The following is a 23,391-nucleotide window of genomic DNA, read 5'->3' as shown; positions in this document are numbered from 1 at the left end:
TATAATGTGCTGATATCACATTATAATTTATTTTTAAAGTCAGGAGGAATCAGAGCTAAGTCATTCTTTTTCTCTCAGTCTGGGAAGATGTACCATTTCATATTTAAGCAATCTCTTTTAATGGCAACATCAAATCTATTGCAACATGTATGTAAGCATATATTTATGTAGAATTTATGTGGCATGAACCTGCCTGAAATGGAACAGAGCATTGTACAGGGTCAAATGCAAAGACACAGTCAAGATGAAATCAAAAGGGTAGTTTGTTTGTGGACTGTTACTGCATCATGATGTAACGTTCTTTTGAGAAGAGAGTTGGCACCTGACTATTTTGGTTTCATTAGTGATGTGTTCCTTTTGGGTGAGATCTGTATCTAGAGTGAATCATACTTGGCAATGTGTGAAAATCTGACTAGGTTCATTTTGTTGATCTAGGTTTGAACAAATTATGGCTTATTGTTCCTGGTAAATAGCAGGAATTATGTTTTTGTGGGGTTAAGCCTCAAGCATGTGCTGAGCATCCATGTCTGGATTTATTGAAGGCAGTGTTTAAGACATTGGATATCTGCAGCAGAGGAGACTTTCACATTTAGGATAGTGTTATCAGAGTATCGGGCTCCATTTGTCAAGAGTAGATTAATTCACATCACTTAAAACCGAACCCACTGAACAACACAAACACACTCTACGTTGGAATCACTGCTCACCTCCTTAAGAGACTCCAGACAATACAAAACTCAGCAGCAAGACTCATACTTGATCTTCCTAGAAGGACCCACGTCATACCCCATCTCAGGAAACTACACTGGCTCCCAATTCAGAAGAGTAGCCAGTTTAAAATGCTGACCCACGCTCACAAGGCCTTGCACAATGCTGAACCAACAAACATCAACAAACACCTAACCTTCCACCAACCTGCCAGACACCTTCAATCCGCTTCCCTTTCCCTCACGGGTACCCCACGTATCCACTGAACCAACAGCAGAGGACGCTCCTTCTCGCACTTCACAGCCAAGGCAGAGAATGACATCCCGCTGCACCTCAGGACCTCACCGTCGTTCCAGCAATTCAGGAAAGAACTAAAGACCTGGATGTTCAAATAATCAAACCACCACTCAGCATCCAATCCCTCCAGCATCTCGAGACCCTCACAGTTGATTTTCCATACTTTATAAATGTTGATAGACTGATTGATTGACTGAAAACTAAATTTCTCCTCACCTGCTCATCAAAATCGGCACTGCCGTACAATCCATCATGAACACATTCAACATTGTCAACAGCAAACCCAGGATCCCCAGGAGTCATCCCAGATAAAAGGCTTAACCTGCCATCACAAATCAACACCATTCCATGCACACAATCTATTGCGTCTTCTCTTGGGAAATTGCCTCTATATTTGCGAGCAAGTCCTGAAAACTCTTGTAAAATCACTGGTGCTATCCAGATTAAATTACCGCAATTCTCTCTTGACTGGCCTCCCCAAGATTCATCGTACTCCTCTTAAATCAGTCCTAAACTCAGCAGGATTCTTCGCCTGAGGAGTGAAAAGAAAAAAACATATTTCACCAATGTAGGTCACACTTCACTTGTAGTCCAGTCAAAGCTAGGGCCATATACCAGGTGATGTGCATCACGCAAAGCTTAATACGCAACCACTCCACATTACCTGGCTGAAAAAATAAAACTATCTGGGGGGGGACCCAACCATTGTTCAATGGCAAAGCATTGCTGCTGGAACACACAACATTTTTTAAAAGAATGACTTATGGCTAAATATCTCTCTGGAAGCAGAACCAGAATATGGAACTCCTTACCTCCAGACTTACACACCACCACTTTGATCGCTGCCTTTAAAACGAAACTGAAAGCCCTTCTCTTTCTAAAACACTTTAGCTAACCCCTCCTCTCCAGTTTCCATAAATAATAGGTACCTTTAAGACTTATTGCGGCACCTTACTTTCACTGGACCCCATCACGCACTTGGCACCAGAAGGTATCTTATTGTGTAAAGTCTAGGATTGCTATAACTAATACTTTACTCTGTGCTTGCTGCCTAATGTAACTCTGCGAACTGTGTAATGATAATTGTGCACCTTATGTGACATTTCTGTTATGAAGCACTGAAGCACCTTTGGGTAATATTTGTGCTATGTAAAAGTGCGTAAGTAAATAAATAAACGTAGAAGCTGAATGGAGAAAAGATTGCTCCCTCGCAAACTCTGCTAGGTTCTTTGGGACCTACAGGTGGCCATAAAAATTAACTAGTGTTCATTGGATAGGTAGGACAAGAACCAGTAAAGGGCATTTCCAGTGAATTCCATTCAAGACTTCAGCATGCAGATGAGGGTGTGGTGATTGCCGGTGTCAAAGGCAACTGAGAAAAAATGCAATATTAGGAGTTAGGATTAATCTTTAGCTGTGATCAGGAGTGTGTCAGCTATGTTTTGTAAGGTACCTGTGTCCAGGTTGGAGTGTGATTGAAGCTAGATTGAAAGTTGTGCAAGAGATGGTTGGCACTGATGTGATCTTGAAGTTGAGCATGGAGTGCATTTTCTTGAACCTTGCTAAAGAAGAATGGATAAGTGATGGGCCGGTTATTGGCAACATTGTTGTGATTCAGTACAGGGTTCCTCAGGAGTGGGAGAGTCAAGCTTGCTTTCAATGCCTTAGAGAGAGCAGCATTGATGATTGTGAGTAGTGGTGCGAAAAAGTCTCTAGAAAGGACTTTGATAATAGATGAGGGTAACATGCCATTTCATAGACAGTGAGTGGGTGTCAGAGGAGAAGCAAGTTTGGTGTTGTGAATATGTGGTTCTCTTTTCCACATTTGTTATTGAAGAAATGGTTGATGCCATTGCACTTGCCATCGAGTGTGGACATGAGGATTTGGAAGGGGATTGAATTATTGTTTGATCATAGAGAAGTGTTTTGCTTCTATTAGCAGCTTTAATGTTGCTATTGGTATAGCACTTAGCTTAGGCTGGTGTGATGAGTTGTCTGTAGATTGCATGGAGGAACATCATGAGCGTAAGTTCATCAGGCGTTCTGGTAATTTTTTCCATTTCAGTTAATCTCTGCATGTAGGGTATTTATTATCAGTGAGGTCTTTGAAGTACCAAAATTCTGAAAGGTTGACTTGCACCTTAGTGTTTTAGATGGAGCATGTGTGTTCACATGTTCTTTTTCAAGAAATAAACTGATGTCATTTAGAAGGGTTTTGATGTAAGACATAGAGGGGGAGAGGGAGTGATGATTTAGAATATTAGGTTGTCTTTGGAGACATTTTTGAAGAAGTTTAAGGTTTATCCTTGAAGTGTTGCTTGTAAGTTGAACATGGTGTTAGGGATGGCAAGTTGGTCGGTCCAGTTTAGGCATGTGGGAGGTTTGCTTAGGATGGTTGATGGAATTGAGACAACAAAATTTAGGATGTGGCCTTTGGAGTGTGTTGATTGGGTGACATGCTGTACTGTGTTGAGTTTGAGGCTGAGGAGGCTGTCTCTTGTTTTTTCATGCTTGAGTTATTGGAAGGATGAAGTTGCAAAGGATGATGGTGTGAGCATTGTCTCTGTACAAAGTGATGAGAATTCCTCTATGATGTCCTTGTTCTGTCTATTAGGCCTGCAGATGAGGTCTAAGGTGGCAGGCTTTGCTACAAAGAGTGGGAAATGACCTTTGAGGAGCTCCATGGAGTTGAGTGTTGCTTACTTACCTATGGAACTGGACAAGTAGGGCTTATGGATGATGGTGAGGCCGTCTGCACAGTCTAGTAACTGGATGCTGTAACCCAAGGGAAGAAGAGTATCCAGGAAGTGTAGCGATGTAGAGAGAAGCATGTTTCTCTGACAAAGTGTGCATCATTGTTGAGGTAGGTGATGAAGTCTACAATGTCTAGTGTATGGAAAACTGCAGAGTGTGCATTGGTGAACAAGAGTTGAGCTTGTTCCCAGCAATTTTTTGTGCAGTGCTTGGATAGATGTGTAAGTGTTTGGATCTGTGTATTGTGAAGTTGCTATGTGAGTCTTTGTTTGGTCTAGATCTGATTGTAATTTTGTGACTAGGTGTTATGAGATGCAGCGCGAAGCACATTATTATATTGTAACTTATAGTTTGCAGTGGAGCATGGGTTCTGACCGTTGACTTTTCCTGGCCCTAACAAACCAAAAAACAAAAACTCTTGTCTGTGTCTGAACTTTGCTTAGGGTATTCAGCTAGTGTGATGCCACTTCCTGTAGACATGGCTGTGGGAAATGCAGTGATGTCACTTAATGTGGAGATGGGCGATGAAGAATGAAGTCCACTTGTCTGGCTTCTTCTTTTAAAGATGGTTATGGTGAGAAACCAGTGATGACACTTTCTGTGGAGCTCAATATTGAGAATTTCAATTATGTCACTTACGGTGGAGATGGGTGCTGAGGAATCAAAGAGACCCTTACTTCCACTCTACAGAAGGCCACCTGACACTTGAGTCAGGCCACTTCAGGTTAAAGAAGACATTGCCTTGTCATTACTAACAAAGTCTAACAAATCTGTTCCATAAAAGGCACTTAGGAAACAGCAGAGTACCACAAGGTTACCAATATTGGCATTGAAAGACAGTGATTCTAAGAAAGGCCTGAAATCCCAAGAGAATAAAATATATTCCCATAACTGTGATTAAAAAAAGGCTCCAAATGTGCAGTTTGTGCAGAAGGTCAGTAACTCTAAAAAATACTATGTAATGGATTTATAAGCTTACCACTCTATATGCAGTTTTAATTACATAAAAAAACAGTGTGTAGATCCTCTCAGAAACCAGGACAGTAAATCTGCACGAAGTATACAAAAAAGGTGATCGATGGAATGCTGAAATTATTCCCAACCATTGATAATTACTGAGGGCCGCAACCCAGTCCATGGTTAATTTGCACTCCATGTCACATCAGTTTGGATCCAGCGATAAGTCAGTCTTGACCCTGCTCCAATGGGAACAGTCCAGCCCAAACTGCCAGGCTAGGTGTTCCCTGAACCAGACGCAAGCAGCACGGGACTGGGTTTACCATAATTAGAGCTCATAAGCCAGGCACAACTTGTATCCTGTGGTACAGTGTGCATGGGTCTCACGTCTGGGCATACCCTTCCTAATTAGGTTGAGAAACAAAAGTATACAAAAAGTGATTGATGACATGCTTGAGTTTAACTGAGCCATTGGTAATTACTTGGGCTGCATCCCAGTCCATCATTATTTTGAACACAATGTCACCTCAGTTTGGACGCAGCTATATGCAAATTACTTTCAACACTTTTCTAAAAACAATAGTCCAGCCCCAACTGCCAGTCCTGATCCTCCCTTAACTGGAACACTATACCCAGCTGATGAGCCCTAATAATGGCAAAGCCAGGCTTGGGTTGCTTGTGCTCTTTGAAAAAAACTGAGGCCCATATTTATACTTTTTGACGCAAACCAGCACCGGGGCTGATTTGCGTCAAAAATGTTACTGCCGGCTAACGCCATTCCTACGTGCCATGCGGCCACCTTATTTAAGGAATGACGTTAGCCGGCGCTGCGGACAGGTCAGAGTAAAAAAAAAAAATGACTCAAACCAGGCAGCACGGGTGTAGGGGAAAATGGGGGTTGTACGTCAAAAAATGGTGCAAGTCAGGACTTCTGTCCCCTGGGCATGGCCATTGGGCACAGTGGCATGTAAGGGGGCCCAAATTAGGCCCCACTATGCCTCTTTAATTTTTTTTACAAAAATACTTACCTGAACTTACCTGTACTTACCTGGGATGGGTCCCCCATCCATGGGTGTCCTCCAGGGGGGCGAGGGTGGCAGGAGGTGTCCCTGGGGGCAGGGAAGGGCACCTCTGGACTCCTTCCATGGTCAGAGACCATGGAAGTGAGCCCACAGGTCCCTTAACGCCTGCCCTGACCCAGGCGTTAAAAAACGGCGCACAGCCTGATGTTTTTTAAGGCCTACCCTCTCCTGTGCGTCAAAATGACGCAGGAGTATAAATAAGGCGCACAGGCCTTAAAGTCATTTTTTGGGTGGGGACGCCTACCTTGCATGTCATTAATACAAGGCAGTTTCCCGCATCCAAAAAATTACTCACGCGGAGGAATTTTGACATCCGCAGGCTCCGGCGTCAAAGTTTAAATGTGGTGCACGGTTTGCGGCAAATGTGCGTCAAAATGTTTGACGCACATTCGGCGCAAACAGAGTATAAATATGCCCCTGAATGTCTTTTTTTGAGAAATGCAGCAAAGAAAGCCAGAAGACATGGGTAAGTAAATGTGTGAGCACTAAAATATTAAAAATAGGTCTTGCACTTATATATGTCATATCTGTGACATTGTACAGCTAGGGCAAGGATTCAAAAGATATACTGTTGCTAAATGTGTGGAAGAGGGGATAGACAAGGATGAACACAATCGCTGTTAGCCTCATTAGTGCAGGGAGCAGTGGAGGAGCAGGTGAGCGTCCTCTCCCCACTCCGGTGGGGACAAAAAGGCCAAAACGACCTCCCCAGATGCCAGGGAGGCATTGATGGAAAAGTGAGAGCCTCCCCTTTCCATCGCTGCCTTTATGGCACCGTTTGTTGGCCATGGATCGCAACACAGCTGCGATCCATGTCCAGGAAACTCTCCTGGAACCAGGGATCTTGTTTGGGGGGTCAGGCCCCGTGTAAGTGGCCGCCCCCCCATGGGGGTAGTAATATTTTATAAAAATATGTTGGGGTTCTTCTCGGGGACGAACGGGCACCCCAGAATATGAAATAAACATTTTTAAAAAATGGCGGGGTGGGCCCTTTCTATACGGCCTATCCCTGGAGGGAGGGGATCTGTTAAATAGTTTTCCCTGGGGGGGCGATGGGGGCATTTTTTATGCATGTGTGCATTGCCATGGGATCATGATCGGCCCCAGGAAAAGCACACATGTATAAAAAAAAAAGAGTAAAGTTATGAAGAGTAAAGTCAGTCTCTCTCTCTCTCTCTCTATATATATCTATCTATCTATATAGGCTCTATATCTATATAGATATATATATATGTATATATATATATATATATATATATATATATATATATATATATATATATATATATTTAACAAGAGACAAATCTCTCCATAGATTCCAGTGATTCTGAGGGACACAAGGATGACAGTCGTGATGTGCCTTTGCAAGCGCAGTCTGTGCAGCGGGGCAACAGCGAGTTAGCCGAACCCAGAGAGCAGGTGCGTGGGGCCAAAGGCACAGAGAGAGTGCTCTCTTGGCAGCCCTCCAATTTAGTTCAGCCCCAAATTCCACCTTTTACTGGTGACGCTGGACGTAAAGTCGGCCAACTTTTTGCCAGTCGACTACATCCATCTGTTTTTGGATGTTGACTTCCTTCAGAAAATTGTGCAACAAACAAATTTGTGTGCAGACAAATTTCTGAGGAAGCATGGAGGCACTCTAGGGCCCCGTTCTAGGGCACGCCAGTGGACTCCCACTTCGCTGGCGGAGTTGAAGATATTTTTGGGCCTTATGCTCAAAATGGGATTAGTGCAGAAACCCACCTTGCAGTCCTACTGGAGGACTCGCACAGTTTGGGTAACCCCATCTTTGCACCATACATGAGCAGAGATTGTTTTTTGCTACTGCAGCGCATACTGCATTTTAATGACAATTCTGCTACATTGCCCCGGGAACAAACCAGACCATGACAGGTTGTTCAAAATTCGTCCTGTCGTGGAACATTTGTCTGCCAGGTTTCCAGAGATCTATACTCCTGGAAAGAATATAGCAGTCGATGGGTCCTTGATCCTGTACAAAGGACGGCTGCTGTTCAGAAAGTACATTGCGAGCGATAGAGCTCGCTATGGCATAAAGCTGTACATGCTATGTGAGAGCTCTTCTGGCTATGTGTACAGCTTGAGAGTGTATACAGGGAAGGGCTGTATACTAAACCCTGTAGGTTACCTTCCTGCGTTAGGAGTCACAAGTAGGATTGAATGGGAACTTGTCCAGCCACTCCTTCACAGGAGTTATAACCTTTATGTGGACAATTTCTATACAGGAGTAGAGCTGTTCAGTGAGCTCTACGAAGTTGGCACTGTGGCCTGCGGTACAGTTCATTGTAACCGCAAAGAATTCCCGCAGGAGCTAGTTTGCAAGAAGCTCCAAAAATCTAAGAGTACTGCGTTGCGTTCCAACGAACTGCTCGCAGTCAAGTTCTTGGATAGGCGTGATGTATACATGCTCACTACAATTCATGATGAGAGCACTTCCCCATCACGGTTTGGGGTCAGATGGCCGAAGTCCACAAGCCAATCTGTATACTTGATTACAATAAGTACATGGGCGGAGCGGATGGTTCTTCAACCATACAATGCGTGTCTTAAAACTCGCACTTGGTACAAGAAATTGTTTACCCACCTGATCCATATGGCAACATACAATGAGTATGTTGTTTACCGTGAGACAACCACAGGAAGACTCATGACGTTTCTTGACTTTCAGTTGTCTGTAATTGAAATCCTCACTGCTGTTACATAAGCAGCAGCCTCCACCTCATGTGTTCTGGAGGATGTGGCAAGGCTGCAGGAGCGACACTTTGCTAATCGCATTCCTAAAACACTCAAAAAGGATTGTCCATGTCGTCGATGTAAAGTGTGCTCGAAGCATGGAAAGCGGCAGGAGTGTCAGTATTACTGTCCCCAGTGCCCATCTCAACCATGCCTCTGTGTCCCTACTTGCTTTACGTTGTATCATACTAATGCAAAGTTCTGGGAAATTGACTGAGGTGGAGCTGCCATTGCGTAATCCTTTCAGTGTCTGTGCATGGACACCGAACGTCCATGGGCCGCTGCTTCGTTAGGCAAGCAGCCGCAGAATTTTACTTCATCTACTTCAGGAAATCATGGACTTCCTTACTGCCTACTTGATACCTATATCCACCGTCAGAACGTAATAGGTGTTCTGTTCAATTAATGTGCATTATAGTCCCCAACTGCGCATACTAGTGGACAGAACATATGCCACATTGTCATGGAGTACCCTGTATGTCAAAATGTTAAAGGCATGACTTAATTTTGAAGTACTTGTTAGGGAACTTATGTATGCTACACAAGGGCCACCAGGATTGCTAATGAGAACCAGAGTAAGTGTAATAAGTCAAACAAATGTCCTGTTGGACAAATTCACCAACATTTCTACTTGTTTCAAAGTGTGCAAACTCAATTTGTAGCTTCACTTTCAAAGTAAAAGTTGAAGTGTTGATGAATAAGTCCCACAGGATATTTCTTTGACTTTTTACTTTAGAGACCTTAGGATGTCTTCACCAGCATGTCTGCCTTAGTTTCAACGGTAGATATGCTTGCTCAGTTCGAGGCATGGGCCTCCCAAGGCATACTCAACACCCCCAACTTGCATCCACAAATTAGTATAGGTTCACTTGACAATTATACAGGATTAGTCAGGACTCTGATGAGGACAGACATGAATGGGTAAGGAAAGCTTATGGTAGGTGTGCCTTCACAGGGATATTGCATAGGTAGGAGGCAGATAGTAATGGTACTACAGATGTACATCATCTACATCTCTGGGTTCAAACCCGTTGGTGCCATCCCAGAACTGAAGGACAATGACTCATATGGGTCAGTGTTTGACCTGCTTTTCATGTTCATCCTTCATCAGAACTTAGTAGATGTTCACTTTGGTGTATGATAAGTGCATTACAGTCACAGCACTGCACATCATGTTGGCTGGGACATATGCTACATTCTCACGGACTCCCCTGTGTGCCAAACACTACCCTTTTTCATAGCCTATTACCTTCTCTAGGGAACACTGCGAGAATTCCCCAGCATATCTGTCTTAGTTTCAAAGGTAGATATGCTTACTCAGTTCGAGGAATCATTTCATACTGCATACTCAGAAACCCCCAACTTGCATCCACAAACTGGAAGGATTTGGATTTAGCACAGTGAGTGCGCTAAAGGCGCATGAAAAACATGTCTTCCTGAGCCTTGGGTGGCTGTCATGGGAGTCATTAGTAAAGGTTTGTTCTGCATGCCTTTGGTAATGTTGAGGAAGAAGGAGGCAGTTACTTGACAGGTGGTAAAATGTAGTCAAATGTATTCCATCCTGTGGTGTATGAATGTGATGGGCCCTTTTCTGGCAGAGGTAAGTTAATGTGAGTGCAGTGATTGGTTGAATTGGGCCCGTGGCTGGCAGTATGAAAGGGTTGTTTGTTGTGCGTGAATGGTGTGTGAATGGACCATAAAGAGGTTGGTACCTGGATGCGGCCCTATGGCCCACTTTCAGAAGGCTTGGTGTCAATATTCAGATACTTTGATAAGTATTCATGCTTTGAAACCATAATTTCTGGAGGTGCTAAAACCAACCAGTGTGAGTGGTGGATTAACTTTAACATACTAGTACCAGGGAAGTCCAAGGGTGCAGGACTTGCGTGGCTCTCACCAGTTTTCCTTCGTCCGGAATCCCCTTGAAATCAATAAATTTGCTTGAAAACACATTTGCCTTCAGTGACTTCAGTGAGGGGAAGTCCTGGAATCTGCAGGCAGCCACAAATTTTCTACCACCCAGCGTTCCACTAAGTCTCCAGAGAAAAATGTTGCCTCACTTGTGTGGGTGGACAAGTGACCTCGACAGGGGGGAGCCCAAAGCGGATTGTGGAGATGTCAAAATTACCTGCCACAAAACAGCCTTGTTTTGTAAGACAGTCACCTGAGTATTTGGTCCTGGGATCGGTGGCCATATAGGGAAACCTACCAAACCCAGACATTTCTGAAAACTAGACACCAGAGGCAATCCACGAAAGTGTGGCTTGCTTGGATTTCACAAAGTTTTACTACCGAGAATACCCTGCAAAAGTGAAACGGTGATTAAAAACACAATTTTGCCTTGATTTTTCACCACAGAAACTGCAGGAATATACAGGGATCCACACAATTCATAACACCCAGTGTTTCTCCACTTGTCCTATTAAAAACACAACCCCACTTGTGTGCCTGTGCCTAGTGCCTGCGTAAGGAATAGATCACTCCAGGGTTAACAATAGCCCTCATGCAAGGAATACCATTGACCCTTGTGTTATCTAATCCTGTCGCAGGCACTAGCCTACCCACACAAGTGAGGTACCATTCTTATCAGGAGACCTGAGGGAACACTGGGTAGAAGAAAGTTTGTGGCTTCCCTCAGATTCCAGAACTTTCCATCACCCAAATATGAGGAAAAAGTGTTTTTTTGGCCAAAATCTGAGGTTTCCAAAGGATTCTGGGTAACAGAACCTGATGAGAGCCCCACAAGTCACCCCATTATGAATTTCCCTAGGTGTCTAGTTTTCAAAAATGTATAAGTTTGCTAGGTTTCCCTAGGTGCCGGCTGAGCTAGAGGCCAAAATCCACAGCTAGGCACTTTGTAAAAAACAGCTCAGTTTTCTTTGGGAAAATGTGATGTGTCCATGTTGTGTTTTGGGGCATTTCCTTTGGTTACCACTAGGCCTACCCACACAAGTTAGGTACCATTTTGTTTGGGAGACCTGGGGGAACGCTGGGTAGAATTTGTGGCTCCCCTCAGATTCCAGAACTTTCCATCACGGAAATGTGAGGAAAACGTGTTTTTTTTTTGGCCAGAGTTTGAGGTTTGCAAAGGATTCTGGGTAACAGAACCTGATGAGAGCCCCACAAGTCATCCCTAGGTGTCTAGTTTTAAAAAATTTATAGGTTTGCTAGGTTTGTCCAGGTGGTAGCTGAGCTAGAGGCCAAAATCAACAGCTAGGCACTTTGCAAAAAACAGCTCAGTTTTCTTTGTGAAAATGTGATGTGTCCATGCTGTGTTTTGGGGCATTTTCTTTCACGAGCACTAGGCCTACCCACACAAGTGAGATACAATTTTTATCAGGAGACTTTGGGGAATGCTGGGTGGAGGGAAATTTGTGGCTCCTCTTAGATTCCAGAACTTTCCATCACCAAAATGTGAAAAGTGTTTTTTTTTGCCAAATGTTGAGGTCTGCAAGGATTTTGGGTAATATAACCTGGTGAAAGCCCCACAAGTCACCCCATTCTGGATTCCCCTAGGGGTCTATTTTCCATAAATGTATAGGTTTGCTAGGTTTCCCAAGGTGGTAGCTGAGCTAGAGGACAAAATCCACAGCTAGGCACTTTGCAAAAAATAGCTCAGTTTTTTGGTGGAAAATGTGATGTGTCCATGCTGTGTTTTGGGGCATTTCCTGTTGCAGGCACTGGGCCTGCACACACAAGTGAGGTACCATTTTTATCGGGAAACCTGGGGGAATGGTGGGTGGGAGGAAATGTGTGGCTCCTCTCAGATTCCAGAACTTTCTTTCACCGAAATGTGAGGAAAAGGGTTTTTTTTGCCAAATTTTGAGGTTAACAAAGGATTCTGGGTAACAGAACCTGGTGAGAGCCCCACAAGTCACCCTATCCTGAATTCCCCTAGGTGTCTAGTTTTTAAAAATGCACAGGTTTGGTAGGTTTCCCTAGGTACCGGCAGAGCGAGAGGCCAAAATCCACAGCTAGGCACATTTAAAACAACACGTCAGATTTCAATGTAAAAATTTGATCTGTCCATGTTGCTTTTGGGGAGTTTCCTGTTGTGGGCACTAGGCCTACCCACACAAAGGAGGTACCATTTGTATCGGGAGACATGGGGGAACACAGAATAGAAGAACAAGTGTTACTGCCCATTGTCTTTCTCTACATTTTCTCCTTCCAAATGTAAGACAGTGTGTAATAAAGAAGTGTCGTTGAGAAATGCACTGTCATTCACATGCTAGTATGGGGACCTCCGAATTCAGAGATGTGCAAATAACCACTGCTTTTCAACACCTTATCTTGTGCCCATTTTGGAAATTCAAAAGTTTCCTTTATACCTATTTTTCACTCCTTATATTTCACCAAATGAATTGCTGTATACCCAGTGTACAGTAAAAACCCATTGCAAGTTCCAGCTCATTTATTGGCTCTGGGCACCTAGGGTTCTTGATGAACCTACAAGCCCTATATATCCCCGCAACTAGACGATTCCTGCAGACGGAGAAGAGTATTACTTTTGAAAATCTGACATCACAGGAAAAAGTTACAGAATAAAATGTGGAGAGAAATGGCTGTTTTTTTCACCTGAATGTCAATATTGTTTTATTTCAGCTGTTATTTTCTGTAGGGAAACCTTGTAGGATCTACACGAATGGCCCCTTGCTGACTTCAGAATTTTGTCTACGTTTCAAAAATGTTTAGCTGTCCAGGATCCAGCATTGGCTTCAAACCCATTTCTGTCAGGAGGCTAAAACACAAAAAATAGTGAAAATGGGGCATGTCCCAGTAAAATGCCAAAATTGTGTTGAAAAATGTGGTTTTCTGATTCAAGTCTGCCTGTTCCTGAAAGCTGGGAAGTTGGTGATTTTAGCACTGCAAAGCCTTTGTTGATGCCATTTTCAGGGGAAAAAACACATGTTTTCTTCTGCAGCCCTTTTTTCAAATTTTTTGGAAAAAAAACGAAATTTCAGTTGTATTTTGGCTAATTTCTTGGTCTCCTCCAGGGTAACCAAAAAACTCTGGGTACCGTTAGAATCCCTAGGATGTTGGAAAAAAAGGACGCAAATTTGGCATCGATAGCTTATGCTGACAAAAAGTTATGAAGACCTAAACGCGAAATAGCCCAAAAAGGGCTCAGCACACGGAGGGGAAGGCCCAGCAGCTAAGGGGTTAACAAGAGCATTTATGACCATAAACATGAGGTTATGGCAAAAATATCGAATTTAAGAATGCCAGGAATCCACAAAGGGAGTTTACGGAACACTGTAGTTGAAAGTCTGTGCAATGGGTGGGAAGTGGGCATTCAAAGCCGTGGTTTGCCATGGAAGTTTGGGAACACCCAGAAGCATGTATATTTGTGGGTATTGCCAAACTTCCCTGTCCAAGCCTTTCCTCCCTGTAAATGGCCGTGAATTTACTTAAGCCATGGGCTCGAGTAACCCCCTTCTATGATGAGAAAGGATCATCCCCAAATTTGGTGGCGGTGTAGGTCAAGAGCTTTCTCCTTTTGGAAACATATTTTCCCCACAGAGGAGAAAAAGAGGAGAAAAAGAAAAAAACATTGCACAGTGAGCTTCATTTGCCCTTTGTAAAAATCAATGTTAATTAGAACTCCAAATAGCGGAAATAGGGCGCCTGAAAGAACAATCACAAGGCATTCCCAGTCAGACTTCTGGGATATTGTACATGTTGCAGCTTTCTTGTAAAAATACCGGGAAAGCTACAGAATTCTAAAAAAATGTTTTCCAAAGAGACAGCAGAAAAATACCATTAAATGTTATTTCCTCCCTTTGGGTCATGTGGGCACTGCAGTCCCTTGGGCAAATCCCACGGTCTGTGCTTGTTCGTTTAAACGCAATAATGGTGCAGGTTGTACAACCACTTTTTAGGTCGAGCATTCGAGACCTCTTGTATATACTTTAGTATATACTTCTATACTTCTTTGTGGGGTCTCTGCTTTTTCACTGGTTTGTTTCAGTGTCCTTAAAAAATCCTTGCTTGCTAGTGGTCAATCCTTGCTCTTTGTCCCACCTTTTCCACAGTTGTAGACTCCCCTGGAGCACGGCCCTACTACTTGTACCCTTCCACTTGTGCCTATGTAGCATGTGCTTAGGGATTACTTTTTTCTTAGGCTAATAGCATTTGACCAGAGCGCTGGATGTTTCATTGGCTCCAGTCTGTTTCTGTTAACAGGGCTCTAGTCTATTACTTATTTTCAGCTGCAGTCATGTGTGACTTTGTTTATTCCATTACTTACTGTCCCTCACGCATTTTCTGTTCTTGAAATGCAAATGCTTGTCCCTTTTGTCTGTCTCTGCGAGCTCACGGTCGCTTTGAACAGGCCGCTTATGTCAACTGTTATACTTTTTATTTTCAGTTTGTGTGGCAAGAAAATGCTTATAGCTCTAACTCGAGCGAACTCGAGACCCATTGCTGTTCAAATGCTTGTTATATCTTGGAAACAATGTGAGATGGTTAGCTAAAAATGCTGAAATTATAAAAAAATATATTTACAAACCAGAACAATGCTTTATGTAAAAACACCCACATACTGTGTTGGTAAAAAAAATGAAGAGGACATCTATCATAATTGTTATTATCAAACAGGCTACATAATCTATTCTTCACATTATATACCTTATCTTACAATACTGTGCTGTACAGCTTATCCTGTTTTTTGTTTTTTTGCATCACTGAATAAGAATTTCTGACATAAAAAAAGACTTGGAGGAAAAAAACAGATCTCAATCCATAATTTGGTAATAAGTAAATAAATAATACATAAATAAATAACTAAGTGCAGTAGCCCAACGTTTTACTGCGGAGTGCCCTGTTGAATGCTGGTGTTGCTGAATATCAAGGCTGTTTATTCTTACTTCAATCTCAGGTCGCTTTCTTCCACCACCCTGTGCTTTCAGTCACTTTATCTCACACTTGGTGCTTTTTAGGTCAAAGCCAACCAGCCAGCGCAGTTGTTTAATTTGTTAAAGAAATCTTGGGGACATCCAGAAAACTGACCTAGAAATGCATTCCGCCCTTTGTTTATCATTGGCTTTGTGGTTTGAAACTCACATTGTCTGCCTTTCTGTTTGCTGGCTTTACTTGCTTTAGGCTGCCTAGCTTGAGTTCATCCTTCCCGTTGCCAAAATCCTGTTTACCTTATTCTGCCACAAACTTGCTTTCTGTAAACAGGCCTTCAAACCTTGTTCTTATTTTGTAACATTTGCTGTGCTTTCAAAGTCCGGGGTCAAATGTCAGGTTCTCTCTTCCAGGAAGCTTGGTATTTGTTTTTCTTTCTCTGACTTCAGAGTGATAGAATTTATGTGACAATCCTGATGAGAACTCATGTAAGAGGAGAGGATGTGGGGTGTTTTTTTTTTTTTCCTAGCACACAAAAAAGGATTGTGCTGATGTTTCAGAATATATCCAATTAGTACAAAGGAAGCATATTTATTTATAATTCTGAAGTGTGGTGGAAACAAATATTTGAATATGATCAAAACACATCTATATACTAGATGATGGCATTTGCATACATTATCGTTTGTGTGCAGTAAAACCGTACTTAGGAGAAAATGTAATGGCTATTTTTAATTGAAAATGTACTGTCTGTAATGGCAGTGTGCTACCACATCATGCATACTTTAGGCTACGCCACTCCACTCTATGTCATGCCACTCCATTTTATGATACTCCACTGTGCGATGTCAGTCCTCTCTATGCTCCTCCATTCTAAAAAAACTCTGTGACACGCCTGCCACACCACTCCACGCCACTCCAATTTATGCCACTCACTACATGACACAACACACCACTCCACTCTATGCCCCTCCACTCCAAACAAATTACCCCACTCCACTCTACTGCACTCCAATATACCTCTCTCCACTCCAATGTGTCCCATCCATTCCATAACAACATACCCTAATCTGCACCAATATCACTTCACTTCAATCTACCCCATCTACTCCACTTCAATCTACCCCCACTCCACCCAATCTACCCCACTCTACTCCAATCTACCTGACCCCAATTTACCCACCCTAATCTACCTCATTCCAAACTACCACACACCACTTCACTCTACCCTAATCTACCTCACTCCACTCCAATCTACCCCAATCCACTACACTAAGATCCAATCCATCCCCTTCCACTACAATCTACCCCACTCCACACTACCCCAATCTACCCCACTCCACTCCAGTCTACTCTACTCTGCTCAAATCTACCCCACTCCACTCAATCTAACCCAATCAATGCTACCCCATCTCTATTTACCCCACTCCACCCCATTCTACTGCACTCCACTCAAATCTACCCCACTCTGTTCCAGTCTAACCTGTCTACCCCAATCTACTCCAATCCACTCCAATCTACCCCAATCCACAAGACTCCAATGTACCCAAATCCAACTCACTCCACCCTCATCTGTCTGCCCCCACTCAAATCTACCCACTTCACTCTAGTCCCCTCCACTCCAATCTACTCCAGTCCAATTTACCCCACTCCTTTTCACTTTGGCTAACTCCAATCCAAACTCCACTGCAATCTATCAAACTTCTCTTGATTCTAATCTACCCCACTACAGTCCAATCTAACCACTCCACCACAATCTACCCCACTCCATTCTACCACAATCTACCCCACTCCAATCCATGCCACTCCAATCTACCACACTCCAACCCACCCAATCTACCCCACTCCACTCCAACCTACCCCTTCACTCAACCACAGTCCCCTTCACTCTACACAAATCTACCCACTCATCTACACTCCAATCTACCCCACCCAGGCTACCTCACTCCACTCTAATCTACTCCACCACACTCCACCCCAATCTACCCTACTCCAATCTTCCCATTCCCAATATAGCACAATCAATCTACCCCACTCCAATCTACACCTATTTACTACACTCCAATCTACTTCACCCTACTCCAATCTACCTCACTCTATCCCAATTTACTTGACTTCATCTACCCCACTCAACTTCACTCCAATTCAGCACATTCCACTCAAATCCACCCCACTCCAGTCCAGTCTAACCAACTCAACCCCAATCCACCCCAGACAAGCCCACTCTACCCCAAACTACCTAACTCCAGTCTCCCCATTCAATCTGACCCACGCCAATCCACCCCACTCCACTCTACCCCACTCCAATCTATTCCACTCCACTCCAATCTACCCCACCCTAACCCAATCTACCCCACTCTAATCTATGCGTCCACATCCCAATCTACACCAAACCACTCAGTCCAACTTCTCTCCAACTTACTCCGCTCCTGTCTACCAGGGGCGGCTCCTCCGCAATGGCGGAAGAGCATCACCCCGCTGTCTAAGAGGCAGCAGCAGAAAAATAAAATGATATTTGAATATTGTTTTATTTCTACTCGGGGAAAAATAACTGCCTGAATAATTGCTTGTCGGCTGGAAGGATCAAAAAAACAAGGATGGAATTGAGCCCAAGCATAAGCAAGTCCAAAGCACGTGCTGACCACATATTTTGTCTGTGCTTCTAAGGTTAATGTGTGGTCCACCGAGACACCTAGATTTTTAACCACAGACCAAGTGAGAAAGGCCACCAGTGGTCACCCCCAAGAGTGGGTGTCTTTCCCTCAGAGGAGAATCTCAGTTTTGCTAGAATTAAGTAGCAAGCAAATAGCCTCCATACACTCAGCGACGGCTATCACATCACTTCGAAAATTAGCCATACCTGACATAGGATTGTTGGAAAAAGAGAGCACAAGCTGGTTGTCATCTGTGTAGGACACCAGCATAAAACCCAGGGATTTCACAACCTGAGCCAAACTTTGGATATGAATATTGAACAGAGGCAGGCTCAGAGAGGGGCCCTGGGAAACACTGTAAGGCAGAGCCTGTGAGTGAAAGCTATATGGGTGGGAAATGACCTGAATGGAGCAGTCAGAGAGATAGGAAGAAAAACAGGCTGGGGTAAGACCATCTATGCCAGTACCCTGAAAGCGTTGAAGCAGAATGTTGTGAGACACAGTGTAGAAAGCGGCACTTGAATCAAGTAAGATTAAGGGAGAGGACTTTCTTTCATCTAAAGTACAACGAAGTTGCTCACTGACTGCAAGGAGAGCAGACTCTGTGCTGTGTAGGGGCCTGAAACCATTTTGAGGAATATTCAGAATCTGTTGAGAATGCATTGGCATGATCCTCTACAACTTTAGCAAGAAAAGGCAGAAGAGAGATAGGGCACAAATTATATGGTTTAAAGCATCCAAGGCAGGTTTTTTCGAAAGGGGATTCACTTCCACGGACCCAGCACAACTGCCGATGGCAAAGAGAGGTTAATCAGTTACAGACAAGGTAGAAGAAAACAGTCCTGGAGTTTAAGAAACATATCTAGGGTGGGTGAGTGCGAGCCTTGGCTTACCCAGTGATGAAGTTAGAGAAGCCACCACTAACAACATGCCCTTTCTTTAGGGAACTTTTATTGTGGCAGTTGTATCATCAAAGTGTAAAAGATTATTTCATTTTGTGGTGGATTTCCCATGACCTCCCTACTTCAAATCAGATTATAAAAGAGAACAACAATACAGGAAAGACTTTAGTGGGGGAACCAAAGCAGTCGAAGAAAATTGAAAAAGACTAGCTGTACACTAAAATGAAGATGAGCTCATACACGAACAGTTCACATATAGATTTATTGTAGATAAATCAAAGGTCAGGAACAGCAAGTGTAAACCAAAAGTCATGCAAAAACCTAGAACCCAAATCCTAGGGTGTTGGTGGTAGCTCAGCCCAGGCACATGTGACATTTTTCAACTGTGACAGACATAAAACACAAACAATGGACGCCACAAAATCATGTCATAGATAGTAGCACAAAGACTGGAACCCCACGTTACAACTTCACTGAGATAGAGAAACAAACTGGATATGCTTCCCCTTAGGAAATAAGGCATTGCCTGTAGCTCATCTCAGACATATTTAAGCATTACAAACAGACATGGAAAGAACACACAAGTAATGGAACCCGGTGATATCAATGATATCACAACTGAACAGAGCTAGGGAGACACAGGACCAGGTGTAGCACACAGCAAGCAGAAAATAAGAGGCAGCTATAAATATGTTTACAAATAAGAGGGAGCAAGGTGAAAGGAATTAAAAACATATGTTAGACATGTCTGGGAAAGGGAATTTTAGCCCTAATGTACTATCCCCATTTGCAAGCCAGAGATGTGTCTATTCCACACTGATTGGTTTGCGAACAGGGAAGTCATATTTGATGCAACCTACATACAATAGATTGCATTACAAACTGCAGATTCGCATGGAGTTGTAAAATGGCCCGACTAATGAATACTAATTAGGCAGGTCACATTGTGTGTCCCCCTCACCCCCCGTTAAATGGCTGCAAAAGCAGTGATAATGTCCTGCAAGGAGTAGCTGACCACCATCCATGCAACTGGATTTCCCGGAGCGGAAGTATTTGATCTGATGTCAATTATTGAGACAAGTGATACTTTAAAAAACGTTTCCCATTATGGGAATACATCAGGGTGAGCGACCAATAAGCAATTATGACCCATGTGGTTTCTATATGTGTATGCGTATAGTGTATTGTTCCTTGGTGCCAAATGCCCTTGCTAAGGAGCCCTCACCACCTCCATTTTGCACACTCAGAAATCTATGGCCCCAAACCGCCTAGATAGTTAAAAGAAAATTACTATTGCTACACTTCCGAAAATATTTATTTATTATCATGTCTTGTAATTTTAATGTGTGTGTGTATTTTATCCCCTTTTCTTGGTGATTCGATGGACAAAATTCCTCCAATTCTTTTGATCAATAACATAATTCCTTCCCGTCTTGGAGATTTTTGTCTGCAATATCTGCACTTATTTCACTCGTAGATTGGATAATATGGCCTGTAACTATACTTTTCCAGAACTCTGTTACGTGGTGCATGTTGGCCTTTCAAAATGTCAAGACTGCAGCCCATAGGAGCTGATCGGTCACCCCACCACAAACGTGTACGCCTTTCACTTGTCTTACTATAATCAACAGCAGAACTCAACTGAGGTTTTGGGATTGAATTTCTTTCCATGTTTCATATGTCAAACAAAAGAAGAAATATTAACTTTTCTTTTCAATAAATCAAACATGTACCCCTCTTCAGAAAGAGGTCTTGACCCCAGCATTTCTGAAGTTCTTTGTCTGGCTAAAAAGCAACAGAAGGCCTAAAACAAACACTTGTCCCTAAAATAATGAAACATGTAATCACATGCAAAGGCCTAGTTATGTACTCTTCGGAACTCTCCAGCAGTGCCAGACTCAGCAGAAGAACAACACCAAACAATACACTTAGAACTACTGTAATAAATTTAAACAGGTATTTTATATCCACCTTCCAAGACAAAGGATAGTAAACAGTTCTGGTTTTAAGGAGTCAAATTCCTAGATCTAAATCATGCGATTTTGTGTTGCAACAGTAGCATTCACCAGTTTTTCCATTTACAGTGAGTGTTATCAGTCCAGCAAGGTTATTACTCTGCATATATGTGTCGGGTGCTGGATGCTGAGAAAGTATGCTGAGTGAAAGGGACACACCCCTCAGTATCCACAGTACCTTTCTCCACCTATGAGTTCAAATGAAAGGTATCAAGAGTCTCCTTAAGAGAGTTCCCATTAGGAGGAGAAAACACAGCAGGTAAAATACCTCATTGGCAGTCTTGTAGTTAATGTTAGGATGTGAACATTAATAGAGAAGTTATTAGTAATACACTACTCTCCTCCTGACATCATAGAAGAAAACACAGGCAAGCAACCATGTACAGAAGAATATCCAACAGAAGTTCCAGCTGCAAGTTGCAAACATGAAGGTCAGAAATAGTAGCAAGGGGCAAGGAATATGACAAAAAAGGGAAACAAATGTATTGTAATGCATCCATCACTATGAAATGCCTCATTGCATATATTTCAAACGGGAACTGACATTACATGAAATGGCTCTACTCCATCTTGTACTGGTCACCTTAGGTAGAATTCTCTGAACAAAGAACATTCTTGGAAAGGCTTGTCAGAGACGCTTTGTTGAAAGATGTGGTATTGTGTTGACTCACGAAGAAGCCCAGAATTGACATCCTTTGTCCAAAGCTGAACTCTGCACACCTGACTCTACATATGGCTTGTAGAAAACCTCTCAGGGTGACTGAGAGTGGAACCACCAAGGTGGACTATGCAGCAAGGATGCTTATACTTACGCTGAGCAGGTCGTTCAGCCAACATGCAGACTGACTACAGGAGGCGCACACTGTCATCTCCTAAACACTCACAGTTTCTGGTAGCATCTCAACACAGATATAGACCAACTTGCCATGTGCAGGTCATCAAAGAAATGTCATAATCTATCATCATCACCATATTTATAACTCACTTGGTACCCATAGGCCACTTTTATAATAGTAAACTAATCACAATGTATCTAAAGGAAACTTTTCCAGGCAATGACTTCTTAGCATTTACGTTGTTTCACTCTCTCAACCAGTGTCTTGCACACACACACTATGACAAATAATTACAGTCTGCCCCCCCTGACAGGCACATTTAAAGCCTGGTCTGGAAGCTGCCAGGTCAGTGAAGGCCATGGTATCCTCTCCCCTGGCAGATGTCCACCTGCCATATTTAGAGTTCCCAACAAGGCAGGCAGGGATCTCTGTGCCTTCAGCAGAGCTGCAGTTGTGGCATCTCCAGTGAAGGCGCTAATGTTTTGGCGAGTGTTTGATGTTCTGGCTTGGCAATTTGTTTTGTTTTCTGAATGCAAACTCCCAAAACATTGAGGTGCCAGAAAAAATAACAAAATGTATCGTCATATAAATCTTCACTTAAGTGTGTGCAACCATTAGAGTCAATTTTAGGTTGGGCAAGCATAGTACACTTGACTTTATTTTCAACAAGCAGTTTCTGCTGTCTCTATCGCAAGATCAGAGATATGGCATGCCTAAAAGCGAGGGCAGAAATTCCTGTGTAAAGTCCTCAGACTATTTTACTTTTTAAAGAGCACTCTGAGTATTTCATTGGTTAAGACTTCAGATAACCTTCCATCACATTAAACATTAGAAACAGTAAGCACATTCCCCATTTTGTGAGAAGTAGGATACTTGTGCAGATCACAAAAAAATATACTATATCTTGACTGGAGGCTCTGATTATGCTTTGCTCTCTTTACTGCATAAATTAACAGCAGCCAATTACAAGAATATAAAAGAAAAAACTACATATCCCATGAACCTCTAGCCCATTATTAGTCACATGCTCCAATCACTGAAAACCCAGTCCTTTAAGTACAGGCACCTCCATTTTCTTTGCTGCTTCACGGTGAGTTAAGTGCCTTAGATATTTGTTTCTGTCTTTTATGATGTTCATGTTTAATTAAGTGCCTAAATATTTTGTTCTGTCTTTAATGATGTACACAAAGTTTTAATGTGACTTCACTTATCAGCGAATGCCACCTATTGTTGTGTGTGGGGTGCGCGCCTCCTGCATACTAGGAATGTGCCACCAGTTCTTTCAGATTGTCTATTGCTGTTTTGTTTTCCCTTCTAAGGGGAGCACTTAGATCAATGTTTGATTTGTTATGCATTCCATCCATCATCTGTTCTTTTTGGAGAGTGCTTTTGCAGGTGGCACACTCCACATACTGTATTAATTCTGTTTCACCTGATGAGGTTGTACTCCCCTGATTGTATTCTTCGGCTACCCCTAGGTTTGGCACTTCTGTTGCCTTCTTGACCCCAATTATCCCACAGTATTGCCCAATGAGAAACATTTGAGGATGATTCGGGATATTATCAGGAGAACATGCAGACCT

Source organism: Pleurodeles waltl, chromosome 2_1 (genome assembly GCF_031143425.1).
Source record: "Pleurodeles waltl isolate 20211129_DDA chromosome 2_1, aPleWal1.hap1.20221129, whole genome shotgun sequence".
Taxonomy (NCBI): domain Eukaryota; kingdom Metazoa; phylum Chordata; class Amphibia; order Caudata; family Salamandridae; genus Pleurodeles; species Pleurodeles waltl.
The sequence above is the reverse complement of the archived record's forward strand: the minus strand, read 5'-3'. Positions refer to the sequence as shown.